Source organism: Mustela lutreola, chromosome 7 (genome assembly GCF_030435805.1).
Source record: "Mustela lutreola isolate mMusLut2 chromosome 7, mMusLut2.pri, whole genome shotgun sequence".
Lineage (NCBI taxonomy): Eukaryota > Metazoa > Chordata > Mammalia > Carnivora > Mustelidae > Mustela > Mustela lutreola.
Window position 1 is genome coordinate 145,849,361 of NC_081296.1, and position 17,281 is coordinate 145,866,641.

Sequence of the window (17,281 nt, forward strand, 5' to 3'; positions counted from 1 at the left end):
CCTTTCTAGTATTATATCTCAATGTGATATAAACGGAGCATAAATCTTGCCTCTTGCCAACTGCTGTTCAGTTGAAATTGCCTGCATTGTCTTGACATATGTTGGAGTCTTTAAATTAACACAGGAAAGAATTGATTTTAAAAATGGCATTTGCATTAAAGGTTATAAATGGGCAATTTGGGAAGCATGGAGATATATATGGGAAGTTATGCACAAATATTACAGCTAGCATAGCAGTGGGATTTTGACTCCATGAAATATACAGTCTCGTATAGTCTCTGGGGACATACTTTATGTTGCATAAAGTATGTAGCAGCATAATTTTCATACCTGCAGCACCAGGTAAGCCATAAGGTCACTACCAATCTCGGTAAGCCAAGGAATCTTGGATTCTTGGTGGATTTTAGGCACATTTTTGTTTGACATCTTGAGTTTCCAAATACCTTTGTCAGAGTTTGGTACAGAATTTGTTTTTATGTGTTATTAGTGTCTGGCTCCTTTAAGGATCCCAGCTTAAACAAATCACACACACATTGTGCCCACAGAGAGGAAATTGCTGGTTCCCAGAATTATTAGATCAAAAACCTAGACTACCTTCAACTACTTGGCCCCTCCGTGCTCTCGACCCCCTCAGCAGTTGAGCTCTTGTCTTAACCTCAACATGTCTGCTGAAATCCACTGGCGGTTTGATTCATCTTCTTTTGGCTTGAGAGTACCACTGATTCTCGGCAACCAGTTTTATCATTCAACTATGCATCTGACTGTTCTCCACCCATCTGTCTTCTATCTGTTGTGCCAGTGGGGGTCAGAGAGATGAAGACCCCATCCCTGCCCTTGGAAGAGCTTGAAGTCTAGTGAAGGACAAAGACAAGGGAAGAGGCCATTGGAATATGGTGGAGTATGCTGGTCAAGGAAGGTAAAGAAATCCTTGAGAGCCTAGCAGGACTGAGCCAGGAAAGGGGTGGGGGGCAGCAGGACTACAGGCAAGAGAAAGGCTAGGAATTCTGGGTAGAATGCTTGAGAAGAAGTTTCAAGAAAGTATCAGAACGTGATGAAAATGTCAGGAAGGAGACTTTCGAGGGAATATGGTTACTGACACAGGTCTCCAAACATTGAGGATGCTGTGTGTGCTTTTATTTTCTGTATTCCTATTATCATCATTATTACTATTCTTGGTGGGTGTCCAGTACAAGAAATTCACATTTTCTTTTTTTTTTTTTAAAGATTTTATTTATTTATTTGACAGAGATCACAAGTAGGCAGAGCGACAGGCAGAGAGAGAGGGGGAAGCAGGCTCCCTGCTGAGCAGAGAGCAGGGCTTGATCCCAGGACCCTGGGATAACAACCTGAGCGGAAGGCAGAGGCTTAACCCACTGAGCCACCCAGGTGCCCTGAAGCTCACATTTTCTGAGAAGAGCCCTGGTTGGTGTTCTGGGTGCCCAGAATGTTCCTCTCTAACCATCTGTGGGTGGACGAGGATCAGGCTGGGGGCGAGGGGGGCGGGCAAGATTTAGTGATTTATGTCCTCAGGCTAACTGATTTGTTCCCTCCTTTTCTGATCATGTAAATCTAGAAACATGTTCCTATTTTAAAGAAATCGTTAAATTAGAATACAAACTACATGACCAAGTAGAAACTCAATTCCCTTGATTCTTGCTACCCACCTCCCAAATACAAGGGGTCCCATTACCATTTTACCCTAATGATAAGTAATGCATTGAGAAGAACAAGGTCCATCAACACTGAGAGTTTTCGTGACTCACTAAGTACCACTCCAAGGCTCTCATTACTCACTTCATCTTCCGTACAGCTCTAGGAGATTGCTGTCATTGTTATTCCCATTTTGCAGATGAGAAATGAGGTAGGAGGTTTGTGAGGCCACTTGCCCAGATTCACACAGTAAGTGAGGGAACAGGGATTTGAACACTAGGGCTCTGGGTTCAGAGGCAGGCTCCATTCTCCTCTGTGCCACTTCACAGAGAGGCTCAATTCTGTGTCTCATCTCCATTTTACAGACTCAGAAACTAAGCTCCACAACTTCAGGTAATAACCAGCTGCTGGTTGTGCACTTGGAGGCAATGCATGCCTCTAGCTGGAGCCTGGACGATCTTCTTTGCTAATTCCAGGCTTCTTGCAATACAAAATGCACATTATTACATCCATATTAATACTGCAAATTACCTGGGCAGCTTTTATTTTAGGGAATGCGGAGATGGGCTCTTAAATTAGGTTGACATTTTCCACCTGAGAAGCTTGGGATTTGTCACCGTGTGGGCGTCGTCTGCCCCTGCCATCCCCTCTCCTTCTCTGACTCATCTCGTCTCTCTTTCTATTCCGAGCCTCTTTATTCTCCCGGCCCCTCTCAACCACAAGACCAGGAATACATCAGCCATCAGCCATGGCTTCCCTTCTCAATCTCCTGTGTCCCTGGGACCCTGGGATGCTCCCCCAAGCTCAGCTTCTGCTCATCTTGGTTTTCAATAGCCTCATTCCCTTCAGCAGCAGCTGCAGCAGCAGCAGCAGGAGCAGAAGCCTGCAGAATCCAATCCAAGCTGTCCGAGTTAAACTTTGAGCAATTCTTGGGGTGCCTGGTGATTCAGTCGGTTAAGCATCTGACTCTTGATTTCGGCTGAGGTCATGATCTCATGGTCGTGACATCAGGCTCTGTGCTCAGTAGGGAGTCTGCTTGAGACTCTCTCTCTCTTTCTACCCCTCTTCCTGCTCATGTGTGCTGTCTCTCTCTAAAATAAAGAAATACATATTAAAAAAAAAAAAAAAAAAGGAAAGAAAGAAGCAAACAAAACTGAGCAACTCCAGCCAGATGACGGAGTTCTGGTGTTGTGGGAAACTGAAGCCAATGAGCAAAAGGAACCAAATGTGAAATTGCTAGGTGAATAAAAAGTAGCAAAGTAGGTGGGACATGGGCAGTCCACTGAGTCTCAGCATTCCAAACAAGGTGGTGCAGATTTTTGATAAGGTTTTAGGGAAAGAGATTTGGTAATCTGGGGATATGGGGTGAAAAAAAGAAGAATTCTCAGATGAGTAGCACCTGTGGCATGCTTGGGTTAGAGAAAGGGCTCCCTGCGTCCAGGGACCTGGTTTCTGGGACACTTCCTGCTTCCACCTGGTTGTGTGGAATCTGTGTGGTTTTTGCGTGGATCAGGCCAAGCAAATCCCTTTTCCTCCATGCATCTCTTTCCTTACTTGTAAAATTATAAGATTAGATTAGGTGACATTTGTCCACATTCCTAAATTCTATTATTTTCAGTTTCATTGGCCTTCAGAACGCCCCTCCCCTTTGTAAGAATATTTATATTCAAATACTTATATATTTTTTTCATTTCTAAAATTTATACTCCAAGTTAGAAGTTTACAATCGATTGGTAAGTGGAAAGAAGAAGGAAGAAAAAAACTCTGCAAAGACCCATCATGAATGGGCGCATTTTAACCCAATCTTCTATCTGTAGAGCTCAGTAGTTCAGGCGATGGCTTTAGGCACACAAAACCATGGGGGGTGTGTCTTGGATCCCGCCTTCTTCAGGTTAACCTTCTCTCACGTACATCAGCTAAGTTTTTGCAAACTCTTCCTACGCAGAATTTCAAGATTGCAGAGCAGTCCGTCAGAAGGTGTGACATCAACCGCTGGCTCATTCCCACAGAGATGAAGGTTTTATGTAACTTCTTTTCTCCTTCCTTGTCCCCTTTTTACTTATCGTATTGCTTCTGCACAGCCCCCTCACCCGGGAATGGAGTGGGGCCAGCTGGAGATAACAGAACGTCCAGCCCCTGGGAGAAGTCAATGAAGGGCATAGCTGCTGTGTGATGGCAGAGTTCAAGGCATCAGTGTGACTCAGGTGCATCCAGGGACTAGACACTGGCGAGCTGCTGCCATCCCGGGACTGAAGAGACAAGGAGGGAACAGTGACCAGAGTTCAGAGGAAGTGAAAACCGCACAAGGGCAGAGGGCACCTGGCAGGAGGGAGCCCCCCTTCAGTTGCAGGGTGCGCCCCCGAATCCTTCATGAAGGTAACTCTTGTTTCTGAGCTGCCCCTTCTGTCCATTATGGCTCAAAACCACTCCAAGGACTTATGACCTATTCAACAAATAATATTAAAGCGAAGTAAAACAAAAAGCGAATTCAAAGAGGAGGGTGGAGAACAGATGCAAATTCAATCCTTCCACTCCTCTAGCCGTCCCTCCTTCCTTCATACAAGCCACTGCCTCTCTCTCCCCCATTATAGAATGGGGCAAAGGTTAAATGTGAAAACCGCTCCTGCAGGCAGTGTCCCCAAAAGGCAAAATGTCATTTCTTACAGACAGACTCTGAATGGGAAGGTGGAGCAGGAGAAGCTATTCTCAGTGGATAGCCCTGAACCCTCTGCTCCAGCTGGGGAAGCCCGAGCAGGAACCCAACCTGCAACCAGCTGTCCCACTGCTCGAGCTTTCCCAGGGCAGCTGGTCTGCAAGCCACTGAGCTGGAGGCCCAAAGGAGAGAGGGAGCCCCTCCAAGCTGTCTGTGGCGACTTCAGATGACACCAGAGGGGTGAGCAACGATCCGAGTTTGCCCAAGACGGAGTCCCGAGATTTAGGACTTTCAGTGCTAAAACTGGGAAAGCTCCAGGTGAATGAGAAAGATGGTCACCCTGACTCCAGATCTGCTCAGAGTAACAAAGCACAAAACCGTAAAGTCAAGCTGTTTTCTCTTTCTCACATCTTGGGACTCAACTTCCTATGACCCTGACGAGACCCCTGTAGAGTAAGGCATCATTCCCGGCATTTTCCAGGGGAGGAAACTGACACCGAAGGTATTACAGGGATTCACTTGAGGGAGAGTTGGAACCGGGGCTTGTCCACACCCAGGTGGGCTTAAGCCCAATCCCAGCACTGCTGGCTAGTTTGCCAGAGATGGTAGTCTACTGAATGAGGTCTATCTACACCACACTGGGGATTTTTTGGAGCCACACATCAGATTTTCCAGACTGCATGCAAATAGGAGGTGCCCACTAAATATTTTTTTTAACTCAACAGGTGAGGGAATAACAACTCAATACAGACCCATTTAATATACAAATGGGTGGTTATTTTTCTATATCTGTCTCCCCACTCATGCCTGCCTGTCTTCATGGTGCCTGTACATGAATACTGGGGGCAATGCAGTCAACTGGTGCCTCTTTGGTGGATTTGCTGACCTGTGGTCATTAGGGGGGAAGGGAATGCTTCCTGGTCACTAAGGACACATAACCGAAAATGCATGGATTACCCTAACTTTAAGACCGGCATCTGAGAGACGAGTTCCTAAAACATCTGGTTTTGAAGACCAATAGGGCCCACATCCACAAGACCCACAGGGGTCTGGCCAACTGAGGAACACCTCTTCAAGAACGCTACACAAAGACTCATCCGCCCCAGGACCCTATGAAGAAACAGCCCTTTGAGAAGCATCTAGACTTCATGTGAATTAGACTTGTTTTCTGATTTTGAAGCATTGATCTGAGGGTAGGACCCTGCTGGGTCAGAGGCTGAGGGGCACCTTCTTCCTGTTCTCCTTCTGTCCTGCCAAATCCAGCAGATGTCATCTTTTTTTCCCCTTCCCAATGTGCCATCTTTACCCTCTAACTGTCGGGCGCCATGTTGCTTGCTCTTCCTCTGCTTTGCTAAAAGGCACAGGGCACCATGGTTTTTTTCTTTGTATTTTCCTTTTCTTTTTTTCTTTTTCTTTTCTTGTTTTTCTTTCCCTTTCCTTCTTTTTTTCCTTTTTTTCCAGCAGAACCCATCTGCACACTCCACCTGCGACATCCCAGAGTGCTAGTATCTTCCAAAAGGGAGGTTCTACACACATCCAAGATCCAGTTTTTACACTTGGTGCTCTGGTTTTTTTCAGCAGCCATGCAGGGAACCTCCCCTAATTCTCTGGTTCTAGAGGCCAGCGGAGGCTTGCGTTCCTGGACCCCAGGGGCCGTAACAACTGAAAAGCCTTCTCAGCAGACGAGTGCTGGTAGGGCACTACACAAACAGACTGAGCCTCCTCTCCCCCCCAAGTCTTTCTGAGAAAGAGGCTTGTGTGTGGTTGTCCAAGAACATTGGCCGGAGGGGCAGACTTCTGGTTTGGTGTAGGAGCCTGCCAAGGTGCTTTCAGGGAATGGAGGCCGGTGCTGTCCCTCTGCCTTGCTCCAGCTTGCCAATTGGTATCTTTCAGCTAGGAGATTATACCCTGGTCTTGTGCCTCCATTTTTACAGCTGCTGTCAAGGGACATCTCTGTATCACCTGACTCTCGTGACCCAAAGGGCTTATGCTCCTGGGTCCTGTGGGACTGTAACCAACAGAGAAAGAGCTCTTGAATGGCTACCACCCCAGGGCACAGTGAGAGGCCCCAGACTCCAGAGCTCAGTCTTTCTGTAAGAAAGGCCTATTAACTTATCATCAGAGCTGCAGCCTGAGGGGCAGACTTCTAATTAAACACACATCTAAAGGTTGACTGTAAACCTTTCCTATGGACTCAGAGGGCAGACCCTGTCTTTGCACTCTCCCTGCCATGCTCCAGAGCACCAGGAGCTCTCAGAGGGGAGCACTTATACATGTCTGGTGCCCAGTTTTTATGTCTAGTATTCTCCCTGGTTTTTATAGCTGCTCTCCAGGGGATACTCCTTGGTCCCCTGACTCTGCTTTTGTTCCTGGGTCTCATGGGGCTGTCACAATCAGAGAGACAGATCTTGGCAGGCTACCACCCCCAGGGCACTGCAAAGAGAGCACACTGAAATGCCCCAGCCTTTCTGTGAAAGAGAACTACTTGCTATTCTTGGGGAAGGCTTCCATTCTGGCAACATCTAGAGGCTATGTAGGGGTTTTCAGAGAACATAGACAGGGGACACCACCTTTGGGCTCTCCCTCTGCCTCACTACAGTTCACCAGTACCTTCCCCCAAATGGAGCTTGTATGCTCAGCTGGATCCCCAATGTTGTGGATTGCTGCCCAGGGAACACCTCAAGATCACCTGGCCCTGGAGGTCAGCAGGTCTTCTCTTTGCAATTCCATAGGACTGTACATGTTTGCATTCTGTAAAAGTTGCTGCCTTTAAAGGGTCAGGATTTTGAGCAGCCTGAAATATAGGTTCTGATTGAAATGTTTCTCCTTTGGACACTGACTAATCTTGGCATACCCTTGAATAAAATAGGCTACCTGGATAATCACAAAAGTTTGCAAGTCAGCCAAGTTATAGGGGCACAGTTGGATGTTAAGTTTCACCTTCGATCTAAGGCCAACCTTTCAAGAGTGGGAGAGGTGGCTATTGCATCTAATGTGTAGAAACCAACACAAGCAAAATGAAGACACAGAGCAATGTGTTCCAAATGAAAGAACAAGATAAAACTTCAGACAAACAAACGAAAATCTTAAGGAAATGGAGATAAATAATTTACCTGATAGAGAGTTCAGAGTGATAATCATAAAGATGCCCAAAGAACTCAGGAAAAGAATGGATGAACACAATAAATGCTTTGACAAAAAGATGTAAAATATTAAAAAAAAAAAGTTCCAAACAGAAGTCACAGAATTGAAAAATACAAGAACTGCCCTAAGAAGTACACTAGAAGGCTCAACAGCAGGCTAGATGAAGCAGAAGAAGGGATCAGAACTTGAGGACAGGTGAGTGGGATGCTCCCAAAGAGAGTAGGGAAAAGAAAAAAAGAATGACATTAGGTGAAGATAGCTTAATTTTGTCCTGTGGGACAAAATCAAGTGTAATAACATTTGGGATGCCTGGGTGGCTCAGTGGTTTAAGCATCTGACTCTTGATTTCAGCTCAGGTCATGATCTCAGTGTTGTGTGATTGAGCCCTGCATCAGGCTCCATGCTCAGGGGAAGTCTTCTTCTTCTTTTTTTTTTTTTTTTGAAGATTTTATTTATTTATTTGACAGACAGAGATCACAAGTAGGCAGAGAGGCAGGCAGAGAGAGAGGAGGAAGCAGGCTCCCTGTTGAGCAGAGAGCCCGATGTGGGACTCGATCCCAGGACCCTGAGATCATGACCTGAGCAGAAGGCAACGGCTTAATCCACTGAGCCACCCAGGCGCCCCTCAGGGGAAGTCTTCTTGAGAGCCTCTCTCTCTTCCTCTGTCCCTCCCCCACCAAATAATAAATAAATCTTAAAAAAAAAATATATATATATATATATATATATATATATATATATATATATATTTGCATTATAGGGCTCACAAAAAGTGAAGGGAGAGAGATATGGTCAGAAAATTTATTCGAAGAAATAATGGCTGCATACTTTCCTAATCTGACGAAGCAAACAAACAGCCATGTCCACGAATCACAGAGAGTTCCAAATAAGATGAACTAAAAATGCCCCACATGAACACATTATCATTGAATTGTCAAAGTTAAAGGAGAGAATCTCTAGAAGCAGCAAGAGAAAAACAACTTGTTACATAGGAGGGAACTCCCATAAGACTTCAGCAGATTTTTCAGCAGAAACTTTGCTGGCCAGAATGGGTGGTATGATATATTCAAAATTCTGAAAGGAAAAAAAAAAAAGAAAAGAAAAAAGTATTCCCAACCAAGAATACTTTACCTGGCAAAGTTATCATTCAGAATTCTGGGAGAGGTAAGAGTTTTCCAGTCAGGCTAAAAGAGTTCTTCATCACTAAACCAGCCTTACAAGAAATATTCAAGGAACTTCTTTAAGCTAAAAGAAAGGGTACTAATCAGTAATAAGAAAGCATGAGAAGTATAAATCTCACTGGTAAAAGCACATATGTAGTAAAAGTAGTAGATTAAGCACTCACAAAGCTAGTATGAAGTTTAAAAAGATAAAAGTATTAGAAAGAATTATACTACAATAATTAGTTAAGGGATATATATAAGATAAAATAAAATAAAATGTGAAGTCAAAAAATGTGTGGGGAGAAAAGGAAAAATGCAGGGTTTTAGATTGCATTTAATTTTATATTTTTATTAATTTGAAATACACTGGTAAAAAATAAGTTGTTGTATTCTTTCTATATAGGCCTTATTGTAACCACCAAGAAAAAACTTATACACAAAAGATAATAATAAATCTAAACATATTGCTCAGGAAAGTCATCAAACCACAAGGGCAGAGAGCAAGAGAAGATGAAATAAACACTATGAAAAACTATAAATCCTCCAGAAAACAATTAGCAAAATGGCAAGAAACATATACTTGTCAGGGATTATGTTTTTTCTTTTTATATCTTTTTTAAAAATTTAAATTCTAGGTAGATGCATAGAGTTCAATTTCTTGTTTCTGGAGAACACAGGCAGTAATCTCTTTGACCTGGCCCACTGTGATTTCTTACTAGACATGTCACCTGGGCAAAGAGAAGCAAAAGCAAAAATGAACTATTGGGACCTCATCAAGATAAAAAGCTTCTGCACAGCAAGGGAAACTATCAACAAAATTAAAAGGCAGCCTATGGACTGGGAGAAGATATTTGCAAATAATATATCTGATAAAAGGTTAGTAATTACTCTAAATGTAAATGGACTAAATTTTCCAATTAAAGACAAAGGGTGAATGGATTAAACAAAAACAAAAACAAAGGCCATCTATATGTTTTCCTATAAGAGACACACTTTAGATCCGGAGACATATACAGAGTGGAAGTGAAGCAATAGAAAAACATATACCATGTAAATGGAAGTGGAAAAAAAAAAAGTCAGAGTGTCAGATAAAATAGACTTTAAAAGAAAGACTGTAATAAAAGGCAAAGAAGGCTATTACATAAAGCTACAGGGGTCAATCCAACAAGAAGATATAACATTTGGAAATATTTATGCAGCCAACATAGGAACACCTAAATATATAAAGCAAATATTAACAGATCCAAAGGGGAAAATCGACAGCAATACAATAATAATAGGGAACTTTAACATTCTACTTCCTCCAATGAAAAGATCATCCAGACAGAAAATGGATGAGAAACATCAGTTTTAAATGACACATTAGACCAGATGGACTTACCAGATATATATAGAACATTCCATTCAAAAGCAACAGAATACATATTCTTCTCAAGTTCACATGGAACATTCTCCAGGATAGATCACATGTCAGGCCACAAAACAAGTCTTAATAAATTTAAGAACACCAAAATCATATCAGGCATATTTTCTAACAATAATGGTATGAAACTATAAGTCAATTATAAGAAAAAAAAATACTGGAAGATTCACAAATATGTGGCTTCTAAATAACATGTTACTGAATAACCAATGGGTCAATGATTAAATAAAAATGAAATGAAAAAATACCTTCAGACAAGTGAAGATGGAAATATACCAAAACGTATAGGATGCAGCAAAAGCAGTTCTTTGAGGGAAATTTATAGCAATACAAACCTACCTCGGGAAACAAGAAAAATCTCAAATAAACAACCTAACTTTACACGTCAAAGAACTAGATGAAGGACAAACAAAGCACAAAGCAGAGGAAAAGAAGTAACAAATATCAGAGCTGAAATAAATGAAATAGAAACTAAGAGGACAATAGAAAAGATCAATGATACCAAAAGCTGGTTCCTTGAAAAGATAAACAAAGTTGACAAACCTTTAGCTACACACACACACACACACAAAAGAACTGAAATAGTGAAAACCAGAAATGAAAGAGGAGACATTACCACAGAAATACAAAGAATCCTAAGGGACACTAGAAACCTACAACCCTCCAAGACTGAATCATGAAGAAATAGAGTATCTGAATAGACTGTTCACTAATATAGAGATTGAATAAAAAATCAAAAAATCTCCCAACAAACAAAGGTCTAGGGCCAGATGGCTTCATTGGTGACTTCTACCACATATTCCAAGAATTAATACCAATCTTTCTCAACTTCTTCCAAAAAATTGAAGAGGAGGGGAACTTCCAAACTAATTTTATGAGGCCAGCCTGACACCAAAACCAGACAAGGACACTACAAGAGAGGAGAATTAAAGTCAGTGTCCCTGATAAACATAGATGCAGAAACCCTCAACAAAATATTAACAAACCAAATTTCACAATACATTTTAAGGATCATACACCATGAGCAAATGGAATTTATTCCAGAAATGTAAGGATGATTCAACAATCACAAATCAATCAATGAGATACACCACATTAACTAAATGGAGGGTAAAAGTTATATGATCATCTCAGTAGATGCAGAAAAAGGATTTGATATAATTCAACATCCATTTATGATAAAAATCTCAACAAATTGGGTATAGAGCAAATGTACCTCAACCTCCTAAAGGCCATATTATGACAAGCCCACAGCTAATATTCTATTAAACTGTGAAAGCTGAAATCTTTTCCTCTAAATTCAGGAAAAAGACAAGATGCCTCTTCTCCCCATTTTTATTCTTTAATCACAGAAACTAGGGGAAAAAAGGTATCCAAATTGGGAAGGAAGAAATAAAACTGTTTCTATTCATAGCTATATTTACATTTGTATGTATATCTATATTTATCTGTATCTATATCTAAAACCCTAAAGATTCCACCAATAAACTCTTAGAACTAATAAATGAATACAATAAAGTTGGAGAATACAAAATCAATATACAGAAATCTGTTGTTTTTCTACACACTCATCATGAACTATCAGAAAGAGAAATTAAGAAAACAATTCCATCTGTAACTGCATCAAAGAGAAGAGAAATACCTAGAAATGAATTTGACCGAAGGAAAAGAACTGTGCACTGAAAAACATGACATGATGGAATAAGTTGGAAAAGATACAAATAAAGGAAAGATATTGCATGTATATGGATTGGGAGAATTTATATTGCTTAAATGTCCATCCCACAAAGCAATTTACAGATTGAATACCATCTCTCTCAAAATACCAATGGTATTTTTCACAGAACTAGAGCAGACAATTTTAAAATTTACATGGGACCACAGATGGCCCTGAACAGCCAAAACAACTCTGAGAAAGGACGAAGATGGAAACATTTCAGTCCCCAATTCCCAACTACACTACAAGGCTATAGTCATCAAAAGAGTATGGCATTGGCATAAAAACACATAAACATAGATGGGGCGCCTGGGTGGCTCAGTGGGTTAAAGCCACTGCCTTTGGCTCAGGTCATGATCCCAGGGTCCTGGAATCAAGCCCCGCATCGGGCTCTCTGCTCTGCGGAGGGCCTGCTTCCTCCCCTCTCTCTGCCTGCCTGCCTACTTGTGATCTCTCTCTCTATCCAATGAATAAATAAAATCTTTAAAAAAAATGCAAGGGGCTTACAACAGTGCTTAGCACATAATTTAAAAAACACATAAACATAGATGAATGGAGCAGAGTGGATGACACAAAGTAAACACAGAAATGTATGTCAATTAAGTTATGACAAAGGAGCTAATAATATAAAAAGGGGAAAGAACAATATCTCCAATAAGTGGTATTAGTGTTGGGAAAACTGGACAGTGATATGTAAGAGAATGAACCTGGATCCCTATCTTAGAGCATACACAAAAATTAAGTCAAAATGGACTAAAGACCTGAAGACCTGGATTGCAGGATCTGGAACCATAAAAGTCCTAGGTGAGAACGTATGTGGTCATCTCCTTGATATCAGTCTTCACAATGATATTCTGGTTTTCACATCAGAAGCAAAGGCAAGAAAAGCTAAAATATGCAAATGACCACATCAAACTAAAAGGCTTCTGTGCAACAAAGGAAATCACCCACAAAATGAGAAGACAACCTATTGAATGGGAGAAGATATTTGCAAATTACATATCTGATAAGGGGTTAGCACTCAAAATATGTAAAGAACTGATATACCCAATAGCCAAAAAAAAAAAAAAAAAAAAAAAAAATCTGATTTAAAAATGGGCAGAGAGTCTGAACAGACATTTTTTCCAAAGAAGACAGTCCGATGGCCAAGAGGTACATGAAAAGGTGCTCATCATCACTCATCATCAGGAAAATACAAATCAAAACCACAATGAGAGAGCACCCCTGTTGGGATGCCCAGTATCAAAAAGGCAAGAAATAAAAGCATTGGGGAGGATGTGGAGAAAGGGGAACCCTTGTGTGCTGTTGGAGGGAATGCAAGCTGGTGCAGCCATTGTGGAAAACAGTATGGAGGTTCCTCAAAACATTAAAAATAGAATTACCCTATGACCCAGCAATTCCCCTTCTGGGTATTATCTGGAACACCCAAGAAGATAGATGTACCCCTATGTTCACTGCTGCAGTATTTATAATAACTGAGACATACAAAATACCTGAGTGTCCATCAACCCAAATGCATGGCTGAAAACTTACATGGGGAGAGAAGTCAGCTAGATGCTGTGGTGATTATTTCACTATACACACAAATATTGAATCATTATGTTCTGTGCCTGAAACTAATACAATGTTTTGCATAAATTATACCCCAATAAAACAAATACAAAGTTAAAAAAAAAATTTTAATGGCACGCAATAGCTCAATGTGTTTCTGCCTTTTCTGGGTCAAGAGACCCTTTGAAATGTAAACACAAGATCTCTCTAAAGATCTGAACTCCTGCTCCTTACGCACACGCCCCTACTGGAAGCTTCTGGAAATGTACTTTTCCAGTACCTGAGCATCATCAATGAGGACCTCACTCGTGGGTTAGATCCATCTTATATGTGTCTGAATACTGTACCTTACCCAAAAAAGCATCCTACGCAATTCGTCTTCAGCACCCAGGATGAGTCAGCTATTCTTCTAGAGTGTTCTATGTATATCGTCCCTACGGAGGAACTATTGATCTAGGATTGCAGAGATCAAGGATCACCCAACTGGGGCTCCTGGGCAGAATCCTGCTTGCCACCCGCTTTTGTAAATCAGGTGCTATTAGCACACAGCTGATGCCCATCTGTGTACATTGTCTACGGCCGATTTCGAGAAACAATGTAGCGGAATAGTTGGGACAGGTACTCTATAGGGATAAAGACTAAAATACTATGTTTGTTTATTTGTTTGTTTTTAAAGACTTGCTTTGCTAACCTTTGGTCTACAGGGCATATCTGAGACTCAGAGAGGTGACCACCTGCCATCTGACAGCTCTGTGCCTGGGGGTCACTGCGCCTTGTCTCCGGTGTCATACCTACCCCTTACTTCATTCTGCCCTCCTCTCGGGTGGATGCAGGGTTCCGCACCTGTTCTTGTGGTCTCATTTTCCCCACCCGTGAGACGAAGGGGTGGGACTTGATGGTCCCTCCAGTACTGAGTGGATTCTGTCTCTGTGGATCTGTGCGTCCGTGTGTTGGGACGGCTGGGGATGCATTACGGGAATAAAAGGGCCATGGGAGGCTGGTGGAATTGGGGCTCAGGGATGCCGGCTGAAGCATCTCCCCAAAAAGGCAGCACCGCCCAGTATCTCTTGCATCTCTGTCCTTGCTGCCTGATTGCACGAAGTTTCTGGAATCACAGCAGAAATCGTTTAGAGAGCCGCGGGCTTGACAAATGCTGGCCCCTTTGCCTCTCGCCGTCTCCATCCGCACTTCTAGCCGTTTGCCTCCTAGCAACACTGAGGGCGATAATTCTCATCTATAAAGCCGGCCGGGATCTGAGTTCTCCGTGAGTGAGACGTGGGCTCACCTGCGCGGAGCCAGGCAGCCACCCCCGGGGCTGGGCCTTGAAGCTGCCCCCACGGACCAACTCCTGGTTTTGCACCTGCTGCAGTCCGTTTACTCTGGGTCAAGGCACATTTCAGATCTGCCGTGTTCGGAACAAAATGGGTCACTCTTCCTTTTATCTTCTTCTCCCCTCGAAGAGGAAGTCATTTTTTCCATGGGTACTCGCTCCTTTGAGAAGCGTTTCATTAAGAGGAAAAAAAAAAAAAAAGGGTCGGACACACACATACACACAAACGAGGGCAACTGAGGAAAATCGGAACATGACGAGTGTGATCCTATGGTTGTGCAAGATCCTGACATTGGGGACAAACCAGGGAGGAGGGTGCCTCGGATTTCTCTGCATTGCTGCTTACAATTGCATGCAGTCCTACAACTATGTCAAGATAAAAAGTTTAATTGAAGAAATAATTTGATACTGACTAGATGCTCCCAGAAATTGTGGCTTTTATTAAGTCAGCATGTCGGTGAATGGGCACATTTTTCAGTGGAATGAGCGGAACTTCCCAAAGCAGGATCAATATCAAGTACTTCCCGAAGGTTTGATTTTTTTTTTTTTTTAAATTTGGGGAGAACCGTAAATCTCTTTGAGAAACTGGGAAATTCCTGGAGATCTTCCCGTCCCCTCTGTGTGTATGTGTGCATGCATGTGCATGCGTGTGAAGAGGGACAGTCACACATGCGGTCTCAGACATGGGTCACAGAAGGAGATCACTCGAGGACCCCCCCACCCCCCAAGAAACACAGAGCAAAGGCTATGTTGGAACCCAAGACAACCTCGCTGCTCCCAGTCCCCAGGGCGGTAGCTCTGCTTTCATCTGTCTTGTATTTTGGAAATTTAAGTTTTCATTTGGAAAAGGATTTTCACTGCTTCTAAAGCAATTTAAAGCCACCAGTGTGTTCGAGAGAAATACTGGAGGATGAGCGTTGTCGGCCTGAGGACCTACCTTGGAGACCCAGAGTCTGTGTGAGTCTCATCACTGAGCTTCTGTTTCTTTCTGTCCAAATTGGTTTTGGGAGGCAGGAGGCATGTGGTAAGGGTTCCTGCTCACAGACGTAAGTGCGGATTTGGTGCCCTTTCTGCCTCTCATGCAGGGCCCGGTGGGTGGATTCCCTGGAGCCGGACACGGCTTCCTTGATTGCTGGAAAGTGTCCAGGGGATGGCCAATGGGCATCGCAGCCTGCTGACCCACGGACCCCTTCCCCTTCTATGCCAGAAAGGGGGCAGCCCCGACCCCACTCGGCTCCTCTCTCTCTCTCTTTCTCTCTCTCCCGCCTCAGAAAGAAATGCTGACAAGCATGGAGGGGAAAAAATAACACCTGTGAAACTTGTCCTAGTCTTGGGGCATTTACTCTGAAATTTGCGCTGGATGGAGTAATTAGTAAACTTGCTCTTAATCGTGTTGCGAAGATGTAATTTTTTTACACCTTCCCTGACTTTGACACTGCGGCTTTTGAAACTTCATTTTGCACTGTGCTCATTGTTCTTTAATCTGCTGTGCTCTGCATTGAGTATCACGGAAATTTCGCACTTACTATGTCAATAACATCTGGCAAAATTGCCACCTATTAAGAGTAAGTGTTCTTTTTTCTCCGGTGAGAAATGTGATGGTGTATTATATTGGTTTCCCTTGAGAGGCTAAGGAGACAATTTTAAAGCAGACAAATGCATTAAAGAAATAACCTGAACTCTCAGAAAAGGTTACAGAAAGTCAGAAACTTTTTTTCCCCCCTTTTTCTTGTTCGGGGTTTATTTATTTATTTGTGGGAGAGAACGTGTGGAAGGAGCTGCTGCACCGGGTGGGGGTGGGTTTTTGCTGAACTCACGGCCCCACTGCTGTCCTCAGAGCTCTGTCACTCACGCCAGCAGCCCTGCTGTATCAGAGCCCTCCCACATCTCAGCCTTTGCAGGCTGGGCTTGCTGAAGGGGGTGCCAGGAACCTCATCCTCTGGGCCACCATGAAAGAGCCATGCAAAGCTGGCCTCACCGCTCCCTCACCCGGCAGCCCTGAGCAACTTGATGAACATTAGAAACCTCTGTCTCTTCTTCTGGGCAGTGGAAATCTCCATGGCTGCCTTTTGCTGTCAGCCTGAAGATCAGTGGTGCTCAGGGGGGGAAGGAAGTGGTAGTTGACACTGTCACGATGACTTAGCACCATTCAAAACTCTGTAGGTGTTTACTTCTTTAAAGTCCAAGCCCTTGGGGTTTACAGACACCTGTGACCCACGAATGTGAATACCCTAGACACACATGACAGGCTCTCAGTGTGACTGGAGTGGGAAGGAACTGAACTCCCGTCTCTGTAGGGCTCCAGGTTGTGGTCCCAGCAAGAGGGTCATCTAAGAAGAGCAGCCTCCTTTCCTGTCCTCTGTTGGCTGACAACACAGAGAGGAGGCCCCCACAATTATATTCTTGGCATCTGGAGTGCCGTCACCTGCCTGGCTATTTTGGGTCCAAGGGGTAGCTGGACTGGCCTGGGCTTGCTCGTGGCAGGTCAAGGCTGGCCTGACAGCAATGCATGGTGTCGATGGCCCAGCAGTTTTGAGCACTCAGTCCCCACCCTCGGGGTATGAACCCATGGGGTCCTCATGACAACCTTAAGAAGTAACCACTCCTGTTGTCCTCATTCTGCAGTTGGAGAAACAAAGTCTCAGAACAC